The sequence below is a fragment of the Rhineura floridana genome, chromosome 10 (assembly GCF_030035675.1).
Source record: "Rhineura floridana isolate rRhiFlo1 chromosome 10, rRhiFlo1.hap2, whole genome shotgun sequence".
In the NCBI taxonomy this organism is placed as follows: domain Eukaryota; kingdom Metazoa; phylum Chordata; class Lepidosauria; order Squamata; family Rhineuridae; genus Rhineura; species Rhineura floridana.
In genome coordinates, this window is record NC_084489.1 from 79,039,181 (window position 1) to 79,066,643 (window position 27,463).

Here is a 27,463-nt window from a genome sequence, read left to right on the forward strand (position 1 = left end):
GAACTCCTCCAGCATGTTGTACTAATGCTGTTCTCTATATGTAAGACCTATAGGGTTAATGTCTTAATATTGCTAGATATGCATAAAAGTTTTAAAAAAGTATCTAGTGCTAGATAGACTTTGATACAGTAGTCACCTATCCTTTCAACATAATTTTAGGATGTTTAATTTTATTTGATTTCTGAATTTTTGACGTTAACAGAATTGCATTATACTTCAAAATGTGGGAACTTGACTTAATGCACATTATTACACTTATGCACACTTGAAAATACATTGTGGCAGGCAAGTCTGATGGTTTTACAAACCTATTGCTACCATCATACAACTTTATGAAAAGTACAAGTGAAAAAACCTTTTATGCCTAAATAAAAATCCTAAGTGCTGCTGGTACTATTTTCATGCACAGAGAGATGAACCCTTGCAGTACAATGCTTGGTGGTTGAAAATATTTTTAGTTTTGATACTTTCAAGACAAATATAGGGTGAGGACAAGATACTGTTCTGCCAGCAGTGCAATGCAGCTGCATTCATCATCCTAAGCAATTCATTAATGTCTCTTTAAAGAGCAGCATACAATAGTTTCTTAATGTTATGGAAGCGGTTGCTGCTTACCCCTTGAAGACAGCTGCCTCAGACGCTACTTAGGTTTATAAGCTGGCATATCATAGATCAGTGACTGTTTACTGTTTTTTTTAATATATGAATAATATTTAGCATCAGTCTTCTTTTTTTTAAACTTACTATGGTTATATGTGCCAGTTTCATAATTTTGAATTGTAGTGACTGACACCAACCTTTTTTCATTTCACATCTGCATGATGTTATGTCAAATCCTAGAATATTAAAAAACGTAGCTTGTCCTGTAGTTAGTTAGCCTTCCTTCCTTCCTTTTTATATTACACTAGTTGTATCACTTATATTTTTGTCATTTCAACAGGGAAACGTGCATAGTCTTGTTGTTCACCATATTTTATTTCAACCAACAATGTGTTTTAAAGTAAACTACACTGTACAGAAGATAAGATTTATTTTCTCTCTCTGCCCCCACTCCCCAGTTGAGTACCAGACCCTGTAGGCATTAAGTGAAACAGCTCTTCAGCAGTACTATCCCATTCATTTTTATTCACAAGTAAGTGCCACTGTGCTCAATGAGGCTTACTTCCAGGTAAGGTGGTAAGGTTTTCATTGAGTTCATTGCTACTCACGTCTGAATAGATACACCTTGGATTGTGCTGTAAGAGATGCTGTGGTCACGAAATCTAACTGGTCTTTTAAAAATGAGTTTGAAGTGCTTTTATACTCTTTTTTTCCTTGCCCCTTTTCCTTGTCAGTTTCTGTTCTGTTAAAAGTATGCTTTGTCTTGTTTCTATATGTTTCCCATATTTAAGCAGTGAAAACTGGCTATAGTATGTTTCTAGCCCAGGTTGTAAAAATCACACAACCACGTGAGTTCTTAAGAACATAAGAAAATTAAAACAGTTTGCTGGATCTAGTCCAGCATTCTGTTCTCACAGTGGCCAACCACATGCCTGTGGGAAACCCAAAAGCAGGATCTGAATGCAACAGTACTCTCCCCACTTGTGAGTCCCAGCAACTGGCATTCAGTGCAATACTGCCTCCAACAATGGAGGCAGAACTTAGTCATTGTTGCTAGTAGCTGTTGATAGACTTATCATCTGTGAATGTGTCTAATTCTCTTTTAAAGCCATATAGTAGTCGGTCTAGTAGTAGTTCTAGTAGTAGTAGGGACTACTAACAATCATAATTGCTAAGTCAGAAATTCACCTTTTTCCAAATGTCTTATTACAGCATTACCTAGTTCTTGCAGCTTTCCTCCCCTGAGGTAAAACCATCCTGGCATTCAGTGCATCAAAATACCTTGGTGTATGTTATTACTAATGGAGTATTTATAACACGAGTGGCTAACCTGTAGTCCTCCAGTTGTTGTTGGACTACAACTGCTATCAGTCCCAGGGATGATTGAAGTAGTCCAGCAACATCTGAAGAGCTGCCAGTTAGGCACACCTGAATTACGTAATATATAACATATGCTTTGCCACTCATTTGTGATTTTGGATGAAACAAACGCCATTAGAAATTTGGAAAAGATATGATAGATAAGGCATTAAGGTTAATATAGTGATGATGCATTAACACTAGTTAGTTTATAGGGTACTGTTTTCAGTACCTGGGCTCCTACTGGGAGGAAGAGCAGGATATAAATCTAATAAATTAATACATAATAGTGAATAATGGGTTGTATCCAGCTAAATGCTACTCACAGTAGACCCATTAAAGTTAATGGACCTAAGTTAGTCATGTCCTTTAATTTCAAGGGGTTTATGCAACAAAGTCATCCCGTTTGCAGAAGAATGTCTGTCTGCACAACAAAACTTACCCTTCCTTTCTGTTCCTCCCACATCCTGTTCTGTTTTTTTACCCCCAATCGTCCAGAGCAGATGGGGGGGGGAACACAGGGAAAGGAGAGGAATTTCCTTTGCACAAACTGAAGTCATTGGGAAATGGAATGGCTTCACTGGATACATCCCGATGGGTCTACCCTGAGAATGACTAATGTTGGATACAATACTATCTTTTGGAAATTTAGAAAAATGGTTCTTTGCAGATGTCAGTCCAGTGAGTAAATGATTGTTTATAAGCAAATCAGACTAGCGGTAATTTGGAGGTTCTGTGCAGTAAAATATGTTGACTTGGTTCAGGAAACAAAATTGTACCCTGTTCTTATTCTGAGTATTGTCTTTTTAAAGTCTTTCAAATGCACCCTTTAAAAACAAGTATATGTTAAGGTGATGTTTGGAAATTGCAGTTGGTTCAAAATGCTGCAGCCAGAATGTTAACTGGAGCACAGCGCAGGGAGCATATCACCCCTGTTCTTTATTGACTCCACTGGCTCCCAATTTGTTTCTGGGCCCAACTCAAAGTGCTGGTTCTGCCCTTTAAAGCCCTAAATGGCCTTGGATCAATATATATGAGGGACTGCATATGCCCATATGTACCTGCCCGGGATTTAAGATCATCTGCCTCTGGTCTCCTCTGCGTGCTTGGAATAAAAGATGTTAGACTAAGAGGCACGCAGAAGAGAGCCTTTTCAGCTGTGGCCCCCAAGCTTTGGAATACCCTACCCCAAGAAGTCTGCTCTGCTCCTTCCCTGTTGGTTTTCTGGAGACTTTTGAAAATGTTCTTGTTCCAGAGAGCCTTTGGGAGGGACTGAAGGTAGAGCCTGACACTGATTTTATGCCTTCTACATTAAATTTTACCTTTGTAGTCCCTTTAGTAACACCCCCTATATATATATGTATATGTGTGTGTGTGCATATATATATATATATATATATATATATATATATATATATATATATATATATATATATATATATATATATATATATATATATATATATAGTATTTTATGTATTTCAATTTATTTTAATGTTTTTGTGATTTTACTGTTTACAGTTTTATTATGTATGTGTTTGATTTTATTTTGTAAGCCGCCCTGAGTGCCCTATTATAGGGTAGAAGGGCGGGATCAGAGCCGCCCTTAGGCGTCGGGAAGCGGGGCAGTTGCCCCGGGCCCCGCGCTCTGGGGGGGCCCTGCACTTGGTGATCTGCTCACCAGCCGGCTCCTCCCTCCCTGCCTGCTTGCCTTCGGCAGGCAGGGCGCAGCACTCGCTCGCTCTCTTTCTCTCCGCCCAGGATGGGGGCTCGCTTGCCTGCCCGCCTGCCCGCCCACCATGATGAAGCCGCTGCCGCCACTCCTGCTGCAATCAGCGAGCGGTAGCTGCCCCGGGGACAGCAAGCTGGGCCGGCAGTTCCGGGACTGGTGCCTGCACACCTACGGCGGCGACTCGGCCAAGACCATGATCCGGAGCAAATGTGGGGGTCCCCCAACTTTGCTTTTGCCCCGGGCCCCGCACATGCTAAGGGAGGGCCTGGGCGGGATAGAAATATTTTAAATAAATAAAAAGTCAGAAATCTACCCTTAGTGAAGATCTAGAAAATGGCTGTATGCTGTACATAGTTGGAGTATACATAATTCCCTTGAGTTGCCTTCCTCTGGAGTAAAATAACTGTTGAGATATTGATTTGAACTAATTATAGTTTGTGCTTTACAAGGAAAAGAGTGCTCATTTGACGTCTTATGTTTTGAATGTTTTCCAGACAGTTGTAGATGGTCTCTACTCATAAGAACTTAAAATCACGAGAAAAAGCAGTAGAAGTAGAAAGATATATACTATTATTTAAAATCATTTCTAAACTGATTAATATTTTAAAAATTCCTAAATGATGCACTGTTGTATTTTTATGTTATTTTTGTATAATAGCATATGATAAAAATTGATAAAACAGGAATTCATAAATAACGACACCTGATCTTATAGATCAGAGAAGGTCTTGGCAAAAATATATCTTCACAAGATATCTGCAGGAAATAGATGATGCTTCATGTAGTCAGGGGGAAGGCATTCCACATCGCAAGGGCAGAAAAATCCTCCATTTTCAGGTCCTGTGATATTCAAGGATGTAGTACCACAAGTAAAATTTCCCCAAATGAGCTAAGTGACTGAAAATAAAGTGACTGTCAGCCTTACACCTGGTGTTTGGGAATTCTAAAAAACAAAAAAAGTCAGTGCAGTTTCAAAATCAGTGTTTAAATTGGTAACCAATTTTATCCAGACATAGGCAAAAATCTGCTCCTTGATCGCAGGAATCATCTTACAAAATTTGGTTATAATATGTTAAGGTGTGTTTATATGCATAGTAAGACAAACAACTTTCCAAAAGATATAGTATATATACTATATAGATATAGTACATTGGGAACAGGCTGTATACAGTACAACAGAGAAGGGGCTTGTAATGTGAACTTGACAGTAGATGGATGGCAGTTGTTGTTGTTTTGAGACCTTGGGAGCAATCTAATTTGAGTTTACGCTGGGATGGGAGGAGTTGTATGTGGCAGACCTCTGGCTGAACTGGCAGGTTCCTGGCTCCACTGGGCTCTGTCAGCACAAGTCTCCTGTCCTTGCTGAGCCACAGTGATGCCAGGAGCCTGCCAGCACCATCAGTGGTCCACCAGGGACAGCCAGCCCCGTGGATGGAGAACCAGTGGAAGCAGGCAGTAGCCCCCAAAACTGGGTGTTTTGGGGGTGTGGCAGGGTAGGAGCCACAGGGGGGGACTTATGTGGCATCCAAGTCCCCCTCGGAGTGCTCCCGCAGATCCTGATCCACATGGGAATTCCGCCGGCAAAAAGGTCAGTGGAGGAATACAATGGTAATGTTATATGAGATCAACAGGGACTGCTTACTCCCTGGTAGTGCGATTCATGGGAGCAAACTCTTCCCTTATGGCTTGCGCATACAGCTGTTGATGGAGCCTGCATTCAGCCAGCCCAGTGGCTCCCAAAGAGGGAATGGATGCCTCAGAGCTTTCTGCTGGCTCATCTTTCCCTGCTCCCCCACCAGCTTCCTATCATTTGGATTCCTCTGCAAACCAGGAAGGAAGAAGAGAATGGAAAGACCAGCATCCAAGGGCTAGGCAATTGAAGAGTTTTTCTGGTAGCAGCTTTGGCTAGTAGCTCAGCCCAGGACTGGCTTGGGCTGCCACTACCCCTAGATATTGGGATTGTGGCACCATGATGGTGTAAGTAATGCAATCTCTTTTTCCCTGGGGTTGGGGAGTGCATTAAGCCCTCAGGAAGAGGGAAGCCCATCATGATCCCTTTTGTAGTGGGTCTCGGAGGGCATTGATCAGGAAGCCCCAGCCTATCTTAGTTCTTTTAGGTATTTTCTAGCCCCAAGATATGCAGGAGGGCAGAGGAATTATGTGACTGCCCCAGAAGGAGGTGGCAGTAGGATCTTGCTGGCTGAGGGTTCCCAATTTGCCACAGACTTGATATCTTGTTCTGTGTGCACTTCCACAGCTGCATAAATTATGAATTTCAAAATTGCTTCATTGGCAGAAGGCAGTCGATCTGAGAGCTGTTATTGAGTGTGGAGTGGACTAAAGTTTTTTTTTAATGGCTCTTGCAGCCAAGGGGGAAGTAAATGGCCACAGCCCCTTTGCAAGTTTCCAGAGAGATGCCTACTGGTTCTGGTTCCACCTCCTCTTGGCCAGGGCACAGCACTCTGTTTCCTGCCCTTCTGTTCTGGGGGGTGGGAGGGACACAGCAAAAAGAGCAAAAAAGAGAACATACTCTAGCGCATGCAGATGTGAGCTTCGTGGATGCAATGGGGAAAAGACAGCCCTGTCAGACAATCTCATAAGCCATTCACTGTAATGTTCAGCGTGAGCAGCTTAGCCCTGGAGACCTGGGGCACTTAGAAAAATATTCAGGGAATAGCACTTTGTTCCACCTTGCCAGTGGTGCCCATGTATCAAACTTTATCCTGGGGCAGCCTGAGAAAAGGTAGTTTACTATATCTGACAGTTAAGACAGCTTGGGAAATAGGTGGAGAAGATTGCCCTTCCCCAATGTGAACTTTGGCAAGAGGACAGGAGAAATAAAAATCAAAATTTGTGGTAATATTATATGAGATCCTATTAGTGAGATTGAAAACTGTAGGTGTTTCATAACTGAATTGTAAGGCAAAAGGGATGACTCCAACCACAGCATTTGTGGTAGACTGCAGGGAGACAAAATTTTCAACAAACTGTCTGTGCAGTCAGGTTTCATTATTGCCCATAGAATAAAAAAAAACACTGTTAGTTGATACCCAATGAGCCCTGTTTGCATGCTTAGGAGTTCTGAGGGCAAGATGGGTTACATGAACCATTATAGGGTGTGTGTTTTTTAAGAGGGGGAGCTTTTCATATAAAGAGTGATGTGGAAGTTACTGGGTTATTATCATCCCTCAAGACACGCCAGCGAAGAATTGCTGTGGACAAGTGTCACCATGTTTTTTAAATGCTATGAAGGGATACACATATTCAAAATGTATTAGCCTTCTCATACATATTCCTCATTCCATCTCTGTTCTTTTAATTGGGTAATGTCTATTTCTCTATAACATCTGAATTGGGAGAGGCCATGCAAGCCCTGGACTTGGGGGCCAATAAACTGAGTCTGAATCCTAGCAAAATGGAGGTGCTGTGGGTTGGTGGTTCCCGGGTTTGGATAATTAGTCAGTTGCCTCTTTTGAATGGGGTTGTACTCCCTCTGAAAGAGCAGGTCCGTAGTCTGGAGGTGCTCCTGGAACCCCCTTTGTCACTAGAGGCCCAGGTGACCTCAGTGGCTAGGAGTGCCTTTTACCAGCTTCTGCTGGTAAGACAACTGCAGCTGTTTCTGGACTGGGATAGCCTGACTGTTGTTGTCCATGCACTGGTAACCTCCAGGCTGGATTACTGTAATGCGCTCTATGTGGGGCTGCCCTTGAGGTTGGTCTGGAAGCTGCAGCTGGTGCAACATGCGGTGGTGAGATTGCTCACTGGGGCAGGGTATCACCCACTGCTGAATGAATTACACTGGCTGCCTATTAGCTACCGGGCTAAGTTCAAGGTGTTGGTTTTGGTGTACAAAGCCCTACACAGCTTGGGACCAGGATACCTGAAAGCCTGTCTTATCCCTTATATACCCAGTCAATCACTGCGCTGTGCAGGTGAGGGTCTCCTGCAGATATCATCTGATCAGGAGGTCCATTCCGCACAACATAGGAAGCAAACCTTTAGTGTAGTGGCACCTACCCTTTGGAATTCCCTCCCCATAAATATTAGACAGGCGCCATCTCTGTTATCTTTTTGGTGCCTACTGAAGACCTTCTTTCAACAAGCCTTTTAAGTAGAGACTTTGTCCCAGTCTGCATCTGTGTTGGAATTGCTTTTCAATATTTTTTAAATCTTTTTTTAAAAAATAGATGTTTTAAAAGATGTTTTAATATGTTTTTAAGTATGTTTTGTTTTAATATATTTTAAAGTTTCTTTTTATGATGTTTTAGAGTTTTTAGTGCTTCTGTTTGCTGCCCCAGGCTCCTACCAGGAGGAAGGACAGGATATAAATCTAATTAACAATAACAACAACAACGTCTAAACTAATATTCTGTGTTTTGTAACTGATAGAACCCTAAGTCAGTTAGGCATGCGAGGTTCTGATTATTTTTGTATATCAGTGTCATGGAACAAAACCATAAGAATATGAAACTTTAGGTATAATTATTCTTAATCCTTGACAGGTCCTTGAACCTTATAAATGGAAGCTTGATGAGGCAAATAAGATATGGGGATGGGGAATCAATAAATGGTCTGAGTGGTAGTTACACAGTAAAGATGTGGCCAGGACTCCTCTTGTCCATGCACACTTGGGGTGGTACCATAGCCGACTGGTAGAGTACCCACTTTGTATGCAGAAGGTCCCAGCCTCAATCCTTGGTATTTCCAGATTGAAGGATCAGGTAGCAGGTGATGGGGAAGACCTCTGCTTAAGAGCTAGAAGAAGTTGTGCCAGGAAATGGAAATGAACTGCCTTCAAGTTGTTTCCGACTTATGGTGACCCTATGCATTTTTTCATAGGGTTTTCATGGTAAGCGGTATTCAGAGCGGGTTTACGATTGCCTCCCTCTGAGGCTGAGAGGCAGTGACTGGCCCAAGGTCACCCAGTGAGCTTCATGACTGTGTGGGGATTTGAACCCTGGTCTCCCAGGTCATAGTCCAGCACCTTAATCACTACACCACACCACACTGGAGCTTTCCTTTATGTAGTTCCGAGTGTAGGGGTGGGGAATCTGAGGCCCTCCCAGTTGTTGAACTACAACTCCAATCAGCCTTAGTCAGCATGATGAATGGTTAGGGATAATGGGAATTGTAATCCAGCAACATCTGGAGAATCAGAGGTTCCATACCCCTGTCCTAGAGATAAATTCTAAAAATACAAGTCTACAGTCCTCTGCAGCTTAGACATATAAGCTTTTACCCCTTCTGTGGTCTGTAGCGGTCTTGTGAAGATGAAGGCTGTCTGGAATACATTTGCGTTAAACAACCTGTACAGTAATGTCAGTCTGACTTTATTGATGCTGTTTAGTAATGAAATGGCACAGAAATGTGCTCAGTGTTCTCTGAGTAGGTTTGGACTGGTGTGCTTACTATTTGCTTGTTAAAACTTATACTATGCTGCCAGATTGCCTAGAAACATGAATGGAAGAGCTAGTTCCTACACTGATAATACCTTTCTTAATTGGAATTGTGTAAATGTAAATGTGGAATTGCCTTGCACTATCTATTCCTTTTGAGAAGTTTCCAGGGGTTATCTTATGAATGTCTTGGATAGGCTTTTTTGGTAGATAGAATTCAGTTGATGTTTTTGCATGACTGAAGTTCCAGTATGAAACTGCGTGAGAGCCAATAAAGACTCTCTTCCCCAATACAATCAGTGTATTTGGGGAATTGTTTGCACCATTGTATCCTTTCATATTCTCCCTCTGTATATGAGTGGCTTATTTTACTTTAAATTGAATCAATCATTAACAAATTTTAATGTCTTTCATTTGTAACATACTGCACCACTTTGTAATAATCCCTACAGTCTACCATATTTGTATTTAGACATTATGTTGGAGGAGATCAATAGCTGAGTTGTAGTGCAGATGGTTTGCATGCAGAAAGTCCCAGGTTCTTTCTACCTGGTGTTTCCAGGTAGGGGTTAGAAAACTCTTACCTGAAATCCTGGAAAGTTTCAAGATGCCAATCAGTGTTGTCAATATTAAGCTAGGTGGATCAATGGTCCAACTTGGTGTGAAGCAGCTTTTTATGGGTTGTAGCCAGTTAAGTTCTGCTCAGAGTAGACCCATTGAAATCAATGGACCTGTTAGTCATGTCCATTAATTTCACTATTCTGAGTAGAACTAATACTGGATAAAATCCTATATTGCAAGGACTCAGAGAGTCCTTCATCAAATAAGAGTAGACATGTGGACTGGTAGCTGGGAAAAGTTTTTTTCTTTCCTTTGAAGTAACCACAAGTGATAATTTCCGATAGGAAGGTTCTGACTCCCTTTGGTTTAGCAAGATTTGTAGAGCAGATTTAAGTTAGCTTGACACAGTAGTTAAGGCTGCAGTCCTATGCACATTGAGCTGGGGGTAAACCCCACTGAACTCAATAGGTCTGTCTTCTGAGTAGGAATGTATAGGATTTCACTGTAAATTTCTTAAACAACTCAGTTTGATGATAACTGAACCATTAAGGTGATTCTTAAAAATAGTATTGCTTATGGAAACTAAAGTGAATAAGGTACCTACTTCAGGGCAAGATACTTTGTCCTAAAGAACTCTGCAGAAAAACCATCTTTATAAATATGATTAAATGCTGAATTAATCTCCTTCCTCTACCTTTTTCCTACCTCTACTTTTTCCTCATATGATCAGTCTTTTACATTGCAATCCTGAGAGTAGGGCTATATCTTTTCATTTATTTTATGTACAGCAACATAGCACTTGAAGCACTTTAAAAAGAATTATAAAAGAAGCCTAGAATTTCTAGTGAATGTAGATACTGTTAGGTCAAGAAATATACATTTCTTTATATACACTGTATTTTTGAAATAAAAAGATAGCAAGGTAGAGTTTTCAAGGTATCTTAACGTCCTGAGATAAGCAGTTGTAGTTCTGAGTTCTTGAGAGTCCCAAATTATATACTACAACCATACTGCAGTATTTTGTATAAATGTTTAGGATAAGCATGATCCTCATCCTAGATAACTAGTACATTTTAAGAAAAAGTACAGCAGGTAGGTGGGACAGATGCATAGCATAAGAACATGAAACATTCTGGCCAACATGATTAGCATATGCTCTTGTCCACAAGCTGCTTTGTCTAGTATCAAATTGTGCCATTCTTTTCTGTTCACATCTGCATTCTGCAGAAACATCTTAGTATTAGTTTACAGTACTTCATTGTTTTAAAACTCTTCTGTAAGGGGGAGAGGCTAAATAATTTTGTGAGGCTGTTTCAATTTAACATTCTTCATCAAAACATTTAGAAATGAGTGACTCTGATGGATCCAAGGTAATATAATAACATTCTCTACCAATCTGTTTTAGAAGCATAATATTCCATTTGGAATTGGCAGTGACTTTTAAAAATGAGCTTTACAATTCAGGTTTTAACTTTAAGGATGTATTTTTATTGATACATTAGTTTAAAAAGAAACTGAATTTAATATAAACATCAACATTTTCATTATAATTTATAATCTACACTTAGAAACGCCTAGAACTGAAAAACAACATTCTGTTAAACACTTGCTGAGTCAAGGGTTACTTTTCTGGAGGAGGGGCATAGGAGGGTGAAACAGCTGAATTTAAGCACTTTAAACATCACAGTTAAGTTTTGCATTATGATTTTGGGAATGTTCTGCTGCACACAGGACTAAGTAGTCATCAGAAACACTAGGATTTAGGAGATGACATTATCTCACTAGAATCGACAATCAGAAGTCCACACGAGTGGGCCTTCTATTTGTATTTTGGTGAGATCCCTTGCCCTTCTGCAGGCTTTGTGCTGGAGCGTTGGAAGGTTGTAAGACATCTTGCTGCTTACTAAGACTCAGTGCAACATGGATGGACCTTGCCCCTCCTATTCAGCTGGGTTGGGGAAGAGGAGAGGGGCTGTTTCCTTTAGTCATGATGAAATTTGAAGATACACTGAGTGCCCTCAAAGTATAGTGCAATGTCACAATTCCTATATGGTGATGGATGCAATTTTTGACTGGCTGCCAAGGTCAGCTAAAATTAGTGGTGAGGAAGAGCCATAGTTCAGTGGCAGAGCACATGCTCTGCATGCGAAAGGTCCGGGGTTTAATCCTTAGCATCTCCAGGTAGAGCTGAGAAAGTCACTTGCCTGCAAACATGGAGAGTCACTGTCAGTCAGTGTAGATTCTGCTGAACTACTTAGGCCAATGGTCTGACTTGGTATAGTGCAGCTTCCTGTGTTCCTAGTTGAACCCTTGTATAATGGATCAAAATTACTGTTGGCTCACAGCTGCTCTCATTCAATTTATTTATTTATTATTTGATTTATATCCTGCCCTTCCTCCCAGCAGGAGCCCACGGTGGCAAAGCTTCATTAAAGCTTCAGCTTTCCTTGATAGATTTGCCACCCCCTTTTAGCCTATATTCTAAGACAGGGGGGTTATTAGGGTGAGTGGCTAAACAACTCATTCCTCCATCTCTCTGGAGCAAGCTCCTGGCATGTCTCCTGTTCTATACATGGGCTGTTGTGTTCACATGAACATTCAGTCGGGCTGTGTAGCAGAACCAAATACTTGGGACTGCCAAAACGTTCAGTCAACCACATTGGGTCCAAATTGAAAAAAGTTTTATTAGGATCTGGGAATGGAGAGGAAGTAAACATTGGAGAAGAGGGAAATTTGACAGGCAGGCTAAAATAAATTAATCTAGCCTACATAACAGCTAAGAAGTATCCTTGTTTACATGCAAGGAATTAATTGTTCAGCTTCGGTGTTCAAAAGATGACAGTTCATAGGAAAGCAATGGCCATTTTGTGGACTCAGGAAAGGGGAATGAAAGTGAATTTGACCCTCCATTTGATAGTGAAGAGGTGGGAGGTTCCCAGTGAAGGAAGTCTTCCCATAGTCAGGGACTGGCTAGGTTGAAATGCCTTTTAGGACTGTTTCAATACCTGAAGTGAGACATTTTCTGCTTGTGCACATCTGATGCATGGAAGACTAGCAGTATCAAAGAAGATGAGAGTTGAATGATTCCTTTAGTCTTCTCATGGTAGACAGATACATTAGAAGGGAGATATCCTGCCTCTCTGTGTGAAGTATGCTTACAGTACCTAGTATGTTTTAAGGCAAGAAGGGTGAATGAGGCAGGTCATCTGACCAGAAAATTCTTAAAGGACAGGGACATCTAACAAGACTATATTCTTCACATCCTGCACAAAGTATGATGAGCTTTGAGCCCTTCAGTGTGGATATTTATCACATTAGGCAAATGAGGAATGTTTAAGACAATCAAGCATGGACACATTAATTCCAGTTCATAGAGAAACAGTGCTTTATTCAGTAACTATCAGCCCTTGCTTCTGAAAAGTTCTGAACACTCGCAGTCCAATTTAATGCATATTTCCTTGTAAGCAAGTTCCACTTTGTTTGGTGGGATTTATTTCTAAGTAAGTGTGCATAGGACTATAGTCTTAGCTCTGAAGTAAGCAATGTTTCTTAGTATCTTTGCATTTGTACAGAAAGCCAAATAGAAATGTGCTTCATAGCCATTCAGTTACAGAACACCAACTTCTCATCTAGTTTGTCCTAAGCAGAGCTTGGAAGTAACTAGTTACAAGTAACGAATTACTTGTAATTCATTACTTTTTTGAATAACGAGTGCGTAATTCCTTTACATTTTGATTGCAATAGAACTAGGAGTAATTTTATTACTTTTGTGGAGCAATTGTAACGATTCCAGAATTACTTTTGGGCATTACTTGGGGGGGAGCAGGGGAAGTCTTCTGCTCCTCTGATTTGTGGATGAAAATCATGTGCCTCAAACTGGGCTTCTGTGCAGTGTCGCTCTTTCCTTGTGCTCTGTGGATGGGCAGGGGGCGACGAGGGAGGAGGCGGAGAGTGAGACGGGGTGGAGTGGAGAAAACAATTATTTAAAAAAACGGATAGTGGTGGTGAAGAATGGAGTGGAGGGGGAAAGGATCTGGAGGTCAAGAACATGGATTAAGGAGGCAGCAGCAGAATGGAGATAAAGAACTGTGGAGATGAAAGATGACAACGTGTGTGTGTGTGTGTGTATACTGTGTTTGCACTTGGCACACAAAGTGGCCTCCACCACCCTCTCTGGCTACTGTGCTGCATTTGCAGTATTTTAACTTTTTTGCATCTCACGGGAAAATGTTTGCTTGAGTGAGTGTCCCTTAGTTGGTGGCAGGGTAGGGTCCGGGAGGTGGTTAAGTGAGAGAGATTATGCTCTGTCTGAGTGGGGGGGAGTTTGCACTTGGTTTGACGTGCAAAGATCTGAATAGTGGCCTCAGCCTCCCTCCCTACCACCCTTACCAGAGGAGAGACCACCATTGCTATCTTATGAATAAAAATAATTATTCTACTACCTCTGTATGTGTGTGTTTATTTTTAATGTTGTTTTAGGCTACTTAGATGTGCAGCAGCCAAGGCCAGCACCTTGTAGGTGGTTTTTTTAAAAGTAACTGAAATGTAATTGTAGTGATTACTTTGAAGGAAAAGTAAAGTAATCAGCTACTTTCAGAGCAATTGTAATTGTAACGGTAATTACTACTTTTTGGGGTCATGCAACTGTAACTGTAATTTATTACTTTTTAAAAGTAATCTTCCAAGCTCTGGTCCTAAGCAAATATAATTCTGAATTGCAAAAGACAGCTTTGCCTGTCTCTTGTTTTTATGGTTTTATAGTATTGGTAAATTGATTTTGTGGTTACTTTAATTGTGTTAGTGGTCACCCAAGTATTGAGATCCCAGTGGAGGGTTGGGATATATTTTTTTAAATAATATAAGAGACATGCAGGCTTCATGTTAAAAGGCTTTGAAGCTGCCTGGCCACCACCCTCATGAGTATCTTTCCTAATGGCTATCAAATTCTGCTGGGTCTTCTCCTTCAAGGCCATAGGCACCACCCCTCCTGAAAAGAGGCATTTACTATTCCATGGACCCACCCAGTCCATTCCCTCCAGCCAGCTTTTATAAGTCAAGATGGTCTCAGTTATGCAACCTGTTCTGTAGCAATCAGCTTAATATGAATACAAGTTGATGGAAATACTTGAATTTCAAAATGGTAAATTTTATTTATGCATAAAACACCTGGATTCTTTGCAATGACATCCTAAAATGTCACTCTGCAATGTCCATGCATTTTTGATATGTATGATATGAAACTGCAGCCATATACAGTTTTATGCAAGCACTATGAATGTTTCGAATCATAGGCTTAAAGGATCATAATGGTCTGAATCCTAATTGGGTAAGGAAGAATGTACAGGCCGGGTTCTGGGTGGCTCCTCCATCCTTCCTGAAGCATGTAGTCATATGCCCTAATAAAGTAATAAGTTCTATTAGCATTTTGGGGGGGGGCAAAGGAAGTAAAAATATATCTGAAAGAATTATTTTTAAAAATATAAACTTAAAAGTTTAATCCTTATGCCTAGAAGATAACACAATGATACCTAAGATACTGTAAGGAGATTGCCTCAGTGAGATAAAGAACGTTGTACATGTACAAACTAAGCACAGTCTCTGTTGCAGTAAGTACAGTCTCCGTGTTGCAATAATTAAGCATGTCTCAGTTCTAAAAGTTAAATATCTGGTTAAATTCATTATTTGAAGAAATCCAAAGTGTTAAAGTTTCTGAAGAATGTCAGTTGAATTTTGACTCCGTCAATTATGGATTAAAAGTGCTATCCACTGGAGTGTGTAATACCATTTTTTCTGGTCCTTATTTTACAAATTGGTCCGTGTCTAACTCCCTGATGACAAGTGTTCCTGTAACTGGTTTTAATTTTTGTTTCAGCAGTGATGGTCTAGGATTAACAGAGAGGCTGCAAGTACTGTGCAGAACCTATTCTGTGTCAGAGAACTGTGTTTGCATTTCACATTGGAAGTGTAATATCTAACCAGCAGGGTCTTGTGCTGTAGCTATCTGTACTGCACCTGATCTGTGGAGAGAGGAAATAGTGAACACCTCCCTCAGTCTTTTTCAAGATCTCATTCACATAGATAGTAACAATAAAAATAAGTTTGGGCTATATGAATTGACTCTGAGAGTAACAGGTTTCTCTGAGAAGTCAGAATACTCTCCCATCTGATTTTTAAAACCTACTGTACAAGAAATAGAAGTACGCTGATAATTTTAAAATTCTATAAATATGCTTGCTGTGTACTTTCATTAACACTTCATCAACCAAAACAGGATGTTGTTGTTAGAAAATATTAAAATTCTAAGGCCTCTTTTTCTGTAGTCTGCTTGAGTTCCTTATAGATACCTACATTTTAATGTTACGACTTAAAAACATCTAAGTTTTAAAATGCTTTTGAAATATGCCATGTCTGATGAGAATTCTAACTTTTCCACAAATGTTTTATAGTCTCAACATCTGTTTTGTTTTCTCAGAAATATGTGGTTGGCAAAGAGATCAGATGACAGTCCTGCTTCCGAGGGATAGAATGCTATTGTGCTAGGACAGCCTTCTCTAACCTGGTGCCCTCCAGCCCCTGGCTGGGGCTGATAGGAATTGTTAAAATATCTGGAGGGCACCAGGTTGGGGGAAGACTGTGGTAGGGTGCAGAAAGCTACTAATTTGTGCAGTTATTTATACAGCTGTCTAGTTTTGAGTTGTAAAGCTGCTCCTTATGGTGTCCAATGTTGTAGTAATGCCAGAGCTTGGAATATTACTTTTTAAAAGGAATAGGTTACAATTACTGTTACATGGCCCCAGAAAGGAATAAATTACCATTACAAATTACAATTGTTCTGAAAGGAGTTGATTACTTTACCATTACTCAAAAGTAATCACTACAATTGAATTACTTAAAAAAACTCGAGTGCCTACAAGGTGCTGGCTTTGACTGCTGTACATCTAAGTTGCCTAAAACAACATTAAAAATAAACACACACACTCAGAGGTAGTAGAATAATTCTTTTTATCCATAAGATAGCAGTGGTGGTCTCTCTGCTGGTTAGGGAGCTGGGGAGGGAGGCAGAGGCCACTACTTAGATCTTTGTACGTCAAACCAAGTGCAACCCCCCCTTGCATACCTGCTCTCAGCCAGCAAGCATAATCTCTCTCACTTAACTACCTCCTGGTTCCTGCCCTGCCACCAACTAAGGAATGCCCACCCAAGCAAACATTTTCCCCTGAGATGCAAAAGAAGTTAAAACACTGCAAATGCAGCAAAGTAGCCAGGGAGGTTGGTGGAGGCCGCTTTGCGTGCCAAGTGCAAACACAGTATTCTCTCTCTCTCTGTCTCTCACACACATACGTTGTCATCTTTCACCTCCACAGTTCTTTATCTCCATTCTGCTGCTGCCTCCTCCTCCTTTATCCATGTTCTTGCCCTTTGGTTCATTTCTCCCACCACTCCATTCTTCTCCACTACCATCCATTTTTTAAAACAGTTGTTTTCTCCATTCCACCCCCATCTGCTCTCCACCTCTTCCTTTGTTGCCTCCTACCCACCCACAGAGCACAAGAGAAGAGCGATGCTGCACAGAAGCCCAGTTTGTGGCACATTATTTTCATCCATGAATCAGAGGAGCAGAAGACTTTCCCTGCCCAAGTAATGCCCAAATGTAATGCTGGAAACATTACATTTACTCCTCAAAAGTAATTACCTATTCATTCCTCAAAAAAGTAATAAATTACAAGTAATTCGTTTTTTGTAACTAATTACTTCCAAGCTCTGAGTAATGCATATGATATAAGAATAGGAATATACTCTAAGATAGGAGTAGCCAGTGCAGTACCTGCCAGATGTTGCTGACTACAGCTTTTATAATCCCTGACCATTGGCCTGGCTGACTGGGGTTGATGGGAATAATGCCGTTGCATAAATCTAAGGTGCGGCCGCATTTGGAATACTGTGTACAGTTCTGGTCGCCTCATCTCAAAAAGGATATTATAGAGTTGGAAAAGGTTCAGAAGAGGGCAACCAGAATGATCAAGGGGATGGAGCGACTCCCTTACGAGGAAAGGTTGCAGCATTTGGGGCTTTTTAGTTTAGAGAAAAGGCGGGTCAGAGGAGACATGATGATAATAATAATAATAATAATAATAATAATAATAATAATAATAATAAATTTAATTTATGCGTCGCCTATCTGACCAATGGCCACTCTAGGCGACTTACATGTGGAAAATTAAAACACAATACAATAAATACAAAATACAAAATAGAACAGTGCAATAGCAAAAGCAATAATAATGCAGGGCATGAGGCATTTAATCATAGCAGTTAGCCCTCCCCGGAAATCCCGAAGGCCTGTTGAAAGAGCCAGGTCTTTAAGGCTTTGCAGAAGACATTTAGGGAAGAGGCGTGTCGTAGATCTTGTGGGAGGGAGTTCCAGAAGGTGGGGGCTGCCACTGAGAATGCCCTCTCTCTAGTTCCCGCCAATCTAGCTGTTTTTGTTGGCGGGATTGAGAGAAGGCCCTGTGTGGCTGATCGTGTCGGGCGGCATAATTGGTGGCGTTGAAGGCGCTCCTTTAGATAAACTGGGCTGAAACCATATAGGGATTTAAAGGTTAATACCAACACCTTGAATTGGGCCCGGAAAACAACAGGAAGCCAGTGTAGTTCGAACAACACAGGTGTGATGTGATCCCGGCGGCGACTATTCGTAAGTAGTCGAGCCGCCGCATTTTGATAGAAGTGTATAAAATTATGCATGGCATTGAGAAAGTGGATAGAGAAAAGTTCTTCTCCCTCTCTCATAATACTAGAACTCGTGGACATTCAAAGAAGCTGAATGTTGGAAGATTCAGGACAGACAAAAGGAAGTACTTCTTTACTCAGCGCATAGTTAAACTATGGAATTTGCTCCCACAAGATGCAGTAATGGCCACCAGCTTGGATGGCTTTAAAAGAAGATTAGACAAATTCATGGAGGACAGGGCTATCAATGGCTACTAGCCATGATGGCTGTGCTCTGCCACCCTAGTCAGAGGCAGCATGCTTCTGAAAACCAGTTGCCGGAAGCCTCAGGAGGGGAGAGTGTTCTTGCACTCGGGTCCTGCTTGTGGGCTTCCCCCAGGCACCTGGTTTGCCACTGTGAGAACAGGATGCTGGACTAGATGGGCCACTGGCCTGATCCAGCAGGCTCTTCTTATGTTCTTAACATCTGGTGGTCCACTAGTTAGGAAAGGCTGGCTTAGACCATCCTTTAATCAGTTGAAAAGTCCACTGGATTGCAAAATGCATTTCAGCAGATCTGATATTCTTGATAGAAGGACCATCTGCCACAATTTTGTTTTGTTTTTATTTTATAGGGAAAAATTATAGCATGAACAGCAATTTGTATACAAGCAGAAAGGTCTAGTAATATGGGTTGGCAACTGGTGGCCCATTGACTAAACCTGGCCTCCATAAGGAATGCTGCACCTGGACCCTTATACATCAAACTCTCTCCTCCATGAATCTTGAAGCAGGATGAAAGGAGGGGGAGATAACTATCTGATTACAAGAAAATATTTCCTTTTGATGAAGGATCAGAAATCAGCATGCCCCTCATGTCTTCCGTCTAGAACTGATGGCCAGAAAGGAAGACTGAGAATAGGAAGCATCAGGTAAAAAGAACTTGACTGTCAGAGCTAGAGGCAAAACAAACACCAAATAGTATTGACAGTTGGAAAGTACTGAGCGCTGGACTCTGGAGGCATACGATCACTGGGGGGGGGGGGGGGCGACAGCCTGACACATAGTGTCAGGGAATTAGTTCTTAAAAATGAACCCAAAGCCACTCCTGAGTGATCAAGCCAGGAGGTAGCGGGGATGAGGAGAAGGAGTGTTGAGACCATACCAACATAAAAGGTTGTAAAGATTTATTGAGCGATTCCTAACTTACACAGCCAGGAGTACACTTGCGAGTCACTCCAGTGCAGATAAGCAAGTATACAAAGCTACCTATGCCCTAGCTTTCATACTTACGCGCACACACAAGTAGCTGGTGGCCAACCAGTACTGTAGTGAGGAAACAGAGACTTGAAAAAGAGGAGGCACACCCTCCAAGTCTCGATGACAGGCTGTGGTGAAAACTTCTCAAATCTTCTGGTGAAGCTGAGGTGTCTTTATAGTCAGATAATGTTTTGATGCTCTTTTGATATCTTCACTGAGCCCCGATACCTCATCCATCAATCGGTCAGCTGGCACTTGTTGTCATGAGTCAGTCTCTTGGCACATCCGTGTTCCCAGGACTGCATTTCCTCTTTCTCATACCAGCTTGGTGCCTATCAGGGGTGCCGAACATGGGATCGCTTTTAGGGTACCCAGACTTACATTAGAATTATAACCTTTGTTTATGTTTGATGTATTCTAGACACCCACCAGTTGTTGCTGTCTTAATAACCTTGAGTGACTCCAAGCCTCAAGTTTCAGCCATAAGCCCTAGAAAGAGAAATTCATTCACACCCACACATCCTCTATATCAGTGGTTCCCAACCTTTATGAGCACGGGACCCCCTTTATAAGCTGGAAAAAAATTGTGACCCCCTCCCCCCAGGGAGGCAGACTGGCTGCCAGGAAGGAAGGGGGAAAGCAGCCTTTCTTTGCAGGCTTGCTTCTTTTTGCTTCACAAAAAGCCCTCTCCTCTCATTCTAAGTAAGGGTGTTGCCAGTAGCGGCAGTGCAAGGAGATGGGAATCAGTGATAGTAATCCCCTCTTCTTCCTGGTAGCTCCACCCTCAGCCTCCTTTGGCATCTGCCATGTATTTTATAGGCATATGCCTGCCCTTTGTGCACCTGAAAGACACTCTGGAGCTTCAGAAATGGCCTCCCCTCTTGTTTGGAGCAAGGGGGAGGTGTCATCTGCAGCGGCAGTGGAAAGCAGACAGTATAGAGGGAGTGAAGACCTTTTTTTAAAAAATTAATAAATAATTCATTTCTTTACTGTTCACAGCCCCCTCTGGATTACTTCGTGGCCCCCCTGGGGGTCCTGGCCCCCAGGTTGGGAACCACTGCTCTATATGTTGTTATAGACCACACATCATCTGTATGTTGTTATAACATAGACCACCCTGTCATCGGTGGCCTTGGGTAACTAGATGGTTCCGTAGTACATACAAACAATGTAACAGGCACTGTGCTTTGTTTTCAAAACAAAACAAGAAAGGTACAGACATTCCTGGCTTTATCTCAAACACTGTATTTCTGACATTTTCAGTAATAAGAGCATTTCTTAATATATATTTTAGAGATACAATTATAAATCTTAATACGATAGAATAATATTTATAGTAAATGTATAGCAATGCAGAAGCATATAGAAATATTCCAATATTATCAATAAGAATAGCATGCATATATAAGTGGATAGAGGTGTTCGTACATATAAGATGAAGGAAATATATAGCAAATATACTTTAATTTGTATGAGGTCGCTTGGTCTCTCCCTCCCCAGGCTTTTAAGCCAGACAAATCCAAGAGAACTTAAGTTGCATGTGTGTGTGTGTTCTCCTTTGAAAGGATGCTCTGATGTGGTACAGTCACCATGCCCCCAAGCTCACAGGACCCCCTTCCACTTCAATCAAGAATAAATCTCTGGCATTGAAAATAACCATATAAATTCTGCCAGCCCTATATGGTTTTACTGAAGCACACAGACAGAGTGAAGAAATAGACTGTAAAGGTGGCTGGCATGAACTCGCTTGAACCCAGCTGAAATTTGGCTGGGTTCATCCCCACCATCTCCCCAAAGTTCAGATCCCTGTGTCAAAAAAACAAAGTTATGGCAGTTTTTGTTTTGCAGTGCAAGTTAATGGGATTTCTAGATATTTGTAATATCTGGATTCGGACCCCAGCCGGGACAGGTACAAATATGTCTGGACTGGATCAGGCCATATATGTATTTACAAACCAAAGCCACAGATCTAGTTGGGGCGTCCATGCACAGCCCTGGAAACCAGCTTGTTGCTCAGACCTAGGAGCCATGTCTAGATATAACTTACTGGTCCTCTTTTTATTGTCTGACAACTGCTGAACTAGAATCTGTGATACTGCTTTCTGGCCTGCTGCATTGGTGGTATCTAAGCCTAGCAGGGAAGAGGCAAATAATACACTCTCTATATTTTTATTTACTGTAGTTCTTTCCTTGTCCCCTTATACTATACAGTTTTTGGCAAATGCTAAAGACATACCTTTTTACCCTGGCCTTTGGCTCCTGAGATATGTTTTCAAAACCCACCCTATTCATATGACTGAAATGTGTTTTAATTCTTTTTAATATTATATTTTATATTTGTAACCTGCCCTGGGATCTTTTGGTGAAGGGTAGCAAAATAATAAAGAAAGAAATAAAGCTACCTGCTCTGTGCACTTGGGAAACAGACAGAAATTAGGAAAATAATGCTCAACATGCTGAATGTGGCTGCCAGTTTATTAACTGGGCAGCAAGGTGGTATCACCAGTCCTAAAAACTGTACTGGCTACTTCTGTGTTACCCGCCTGTTTTCAAGGTGTTAGTAATGGTTTATGAAACCCTATATGGCTCAGGGCCCAGATATTTGCAGAAACACTTCCTCCAATACCAGCCAGCTCAATCCTTAAGATTAGCAGGGTGGGTGCTGCTCATGGTACCCACCAGGATTCAGCGTGAAGAGACATGTAGCACAGTCTTCTCTCTGGTGGGGCCCTGACTCTGGATTGATTTCCTCCTAGAGTTACATCTGGATATATTTGTTTTTCAGTGATCAATTGGAAGACATTTTTATTATCCGGGCTTTTGCAGTCTGACAATGAGATGTTAAAGCCTCAGTAGCAACACATGTTGTTATCATTTATTACCAAATTCTTAGTCTGTATGTTTTTTATTGACGTTTGTTGTATTTGCTTTATGTTTGTACATCACCCTGAGCTCCTGTCGAGGAATGGCAATCTATAGAAACCCTGAACAAACTTCTGACTGTGAAGAGAGGCTTAAAGAGCAGCTGACAAGGGAGTTGGGGAAGGTTTCAAAGGGAAGAAAAATAGGTGCATACCCATTCCTCTGAATCTTTGCAGCTATGGACTGCAATTTAGATGTGACAAATATTGGGCAGTAGACAATTCTGGTGAATGGAAACCTAAATTCTATTTAGAGCTGGGGATACTAAAATGAACTTAGTGGAGGACTGTTTTGCTGGCTTAAAAATTGTGTAAAAGGCAATCCATTTGTATTTTACAGGAGTTTTGAACATCCATCAGTGGTTATTTAAACAGTTGCACACTGTGATGTTAACATATTTTTGGAAAACTTGCAGAAAAGATTTTACACTTCTCTATACAAATGCAGAAAATTAATTAGTGTTTAATTTCCGTTTTTAAAATTTGTTGTAGTTTTTATTGTTTTATACTGCGTATTGGTTTTTGTTTTGCTTTGTATGCTGCTCAGAGAGCTCCTGATATGGGGGTGCTATTTAAATGCAGAAAGTAATCAGAAACCCAGCCTAGAGTATACATAAAACTGCTGTTGGATACTACAAGAGTGTGAAAAGAGAAATAAATTTTGCCCATATTGTGTGTATGTACATAAGGGAACTTTTGAACAGATTGAACAGTCATTAAAATGCCATCAGAAATATTAAAGTATTAAACTGATTTTTTTTGTCAGCAGTAAAGGAGGTACAAATTCTTACTCAAATTTAATGTATTTTAAAATAAAGTACAGTGGCAATGTATGCTTTTGTGGAAGCTTATTTAACATTAGGTGAAATCACCACTTCAGAAAAGTAGTTCTCTGAACTGGGCTGAAAGAAATGTCAGCTACAAAGGAGTCAGACATGGAGACTAGACTAGCCATATTTACCAGCTGTGTGTAAAAGCTACATTGGACATAAAGGGATTTCACATTTATTATGTGGGTGGGATGATGTCAGTTTGGTTGATTATGCCCCTTTCAAGCTGCTGTGATAATTACCTGCTTGTTACCAGAAGTGTCGAACCCATTTTCAGTACTTGTTTGCTTTTGCTGTCATGCCCTAATTGCTATATAATTTTGTCGCTGCCAATTACTGCCTTGGTGTAAAACTTTACAATGAAGAAGTTGCCAAAAAAAAAAAACCTCTTGTAGCCTTCATAATTTTGACAGAATATTTTCAATTATACATCTTGATTTGTAATCTTTGAAGTCCAAAGCCTAATTTAAAGCCTATAGGAGCACCACCATGCTTTATTTGGGTGCACACAGATGGTATATTTTCTTTTTTTTTTCTTTGTCAGTGAATTAGGGTTAACTAAGCTTAAAGGAACCATGCATTAACCCTGTCTGTTGGTTGCTGCTACAGTACTAACAGAATACTTCTCCTGGATCACAAGAACACTTGTTGGAATCATAAGCGTATTAGGGCTTGTCAAACTGACCTTTATGCTCCTGGTCAACTTTGGAATTACCAAGCCTCTACTCAAAACTCAATTTCTTTTCTTTTTTTAAAAAGGGAATAACAGTGCCCTATTCAGTTTGGTGTGAGGCTGAATGCATGAAGGATTACAAAGCACGTTGCACACTAAAGCTGAACTGCTACGCATACTTATGTGGGAGTAAGTCTCACTGAACATGGTGCAACTTCTAAGTAAACATATGTTGGATTGCACTATAAAAGGGCTTCAGAAGGAATAATAAACATGTAGCCACAAAGTGCAGAACTTGTACCAAACACAAAAACTTCTGTTGTGTGATGTGAAAATGGAAATGGACTGCCTTCAAGTTGATCCCAATTTATGGTGACCCTATGAATAGGGTTTTCATGGTAAGTGGTATTCAGAGGTGGTTTACCGTTGCCTTCCTCTGAGGCTGAGAGGCAGTGACTGGCCCAAGGTCACCCAGTGAGCTTCATGGCTGTGTGGGGATTCGAACCCTGGTCTCCCAGGTCGTAGTCCAACACTCAAACCACTATGCCACACTGGTGAAAGCCCAGGAGAAAAACTACCTTTTCTGCTCCACCCCTGGACTTTCCCCCCATTTGTTTTAAATGGAAGATTTAGAAACTTGGAGGAAATGAAAGGGGGAACTCCTATGAAATATTTTCTCTTTTGGAGTATGTAGTTATGAGGAATTTAGTATACAACAAGCTATAGTAGTAGGTTTTAATATAAGACAACCTCTAGTACATATTTCCTTGAAGATAAAAATGAAGGCTTATATTCAAAATTGGAAGTTATTTCAGAAAACAATATTGAAAATGGACTCTTTTACTTTAGCGTGCCTGGGTCTAGGTTTAGAGTACTACTAGATGAACTATCATGGCTTTTTCCTTGTTACATTTAGACTTTATATGGTATTCTAATTTGGGGAGCTTACCTTTGGTAAGTTTGAAAATCCTTGCTTTAAAATCCTTGCTCAGTAACCTATTAGAATTCTTTGAGAGTGTCAACAAGCATATAGATAGAGGTGATCCAGTGGACATAGTGTACTTAGACTTTCAAAAAGCGTTTGACAAAGGTACCTCACCAAAGGCTTCTGAGGAAGCTTAGCAGTCATGGAATAAGAGGAGAGGTCCTCTTGTGGATAAGGAATTGGTTAAGAAGCAGAAAGCAGAGAGTAGGAATAAACGGACAGTTCTCCCAATGGAGGGCTGTAGAAAGTGGAGTCCCTCAAGGATCGGTATTGGGACCTGTACTTTTCAACTTGTTCATTAATGACCTAGGAGTGAGCAGTGAAGTGGCCAAGTTTGCTGATGACACTAAATTGTTCAGGGTTGTTAAAACAAAAAGGGATTGTGAAGAGCTCCAAAAAGATCTCTCCAAACTGAGTGAATGGGCGGAAAAATGGCAAATGCAATTCAATATAAACAAGTGTAAAATTATGCATATTGGAGCAACAAATCTTGGAGCAAAAAATCTTAATTTCACATATATGCTCATGGGGTCTGAACTGGCAGTGACCGACCAGGAGAGAGACCTCGGGGTTGTAGTGGACAGCACAATGAAAATGTCAACCCAGTGTGCGGCAGCTGTGAAAAAGGCAAATTCCATGCTAGCGATAATTAGGAAAGGTATTGAAAATAAAACAGCCAATATCATAATGCCGTTGTATAAATCTATGGTGCGGCCGCATTTGGAATACTGTGTACAGTTCTGGTCGCCTCATCTCAAAAAGGATATTATAGAGTTGGAAAAGGTTCAGAAGAGGGCAACCAGAATGATCAAGGGGATGGAGCGACTCCCTTACGAGGAAAGGTTGCAGCATTTGGGGCTTTTTAGTTTAGAGAAAAGGCGGGTCAGAGGAGACATGATAGAAGTGTATAAAATTATGCATGGCATTGAGAAAGTGGATAGAGAAAAGTTCTTCTCCCTCTCTCATAATACTAGAACTCGTGGACATTCAAAGAAGCTGAATGTTGGAAGATTCAGGACAGACAAAAGGAAGTACTTCTTTACTCAGCGCATAGTTAAACTATGGAATTTGCTCCCACAAGATGCAGTAATGGCCACCAGCTTGGACGGCTTTAAAAGAAGATTAGACAAATTCATGGAGGACAGGGCTATCAATGGCTACTAGCCGTGATGGCTGTGCTGTGCCACCCTAGTCAGAGGCAGCATGCTTCTGAAAACCAGTTGCCAGAAGCCTCAGGAGGGGAGAGTGTTCTTGCACTCGGGTCCTGCTTGCGGGCTTCCCCCAGGCACCTGGTTGGCCACTGTGAGAACAGGATGCTGGACTAGATGGGCCACTGGCCTGATCCAGCAGGCTCTTCTTATGTTCTTATGTTCTTAAAGCTGTATTTGTCACCATCTTTACTACATCTACCCTATAACCTGTCGCTGAATCACTTAGATTTGTGAATGCTACAATGAAACTAATAGTGTCGTTCAGGCAATGATCACTTGGTATTCATAAAAATCCCAAACTATCATTGCTTAAGGAAGAGCGTTGTGTAGCTAACTCAGTAGAGTATCATAGCTGAGCTAAAATTCTTTACTCATTTCTTGTACAGATTAGAATGTACAATGTAAAATAGTGTAACTGGGATAGGAACAGGTGGAATGCATGGAATTAAGTCACTGTATTCAAATATTGAAACATTAAAATGCAATATATTTTGCTGTTTTGTTCAAATTGCTGGGAACCTGCTATCTGATCATTCGAAGTGACTGAGAGCCTTAGTTGTTTAGTTTCTGCTGTTGTAAATGATGGACATTTCAACACCCTCTTGAACACTGTCTCAAGACTTTCTCAATACATTTTCAAAGAATTAAAGTTTTAGCTCCCCAGATGATTTCACTGTCATAATGATTTTGTTTTCTGTACAGAATAGTAGAGATGCCTGAAGGTGCTACAGCATTTTTTCTTTTCCTCAATCATTGCTGAAGAAAATTCATATACCTTAGGCATACACTAGGGAACACTTTTAGAGCAGCTGGCTGTGCTAAAGGCTATGGCTGTTTAGAGAAGACAACCTTTGCTTGAATACATAAGGAGCAGTTTTTCTTTTAAGTCATTCTTGCAACAGTGTGATGGGGCAGATGGTTTGACACTGTGGGTTGTTTGCTTATCTCTGAGCAAGTAAGCAAGCTTGAAAGAACTTGCTTGCTTTTCACCTGGCTCTGCTGAGCATTCCTGCATTGGGAGTGTGAGTCAGCACTAGCACAAATGGTCCACTAACAGCCACACTGTACAGTGTCTTCAGAGTTCCACAAATCCTGTGCCAGTTAACCAAGTTAAGTGTCATGCCCTCAAATTCACCATGAATTTCAGAGAATGTGGGAGAAGGGAAGGGGTTTTCTCCCCTTAATTTGCAGAAGTCAGCAGTAGCCGTAGGGCTCTTGTTCTGCTT

General features: G+C 41.0%; 1 protein-coding gene across 11 annotated transcripts in view; it reads left to right on the plus strand.

The window, feature by feature from the left end:
- The window catches only part of KMT2C (lysine methyltransferase 2C), a 283,231-nt gene that overhangs the window by 26,593 nt on the left and 229,175 nt on the right, over positions 1–27,463 (plus strand). The gene's annotated exons all lie outside the window — the stretch shown is intronic.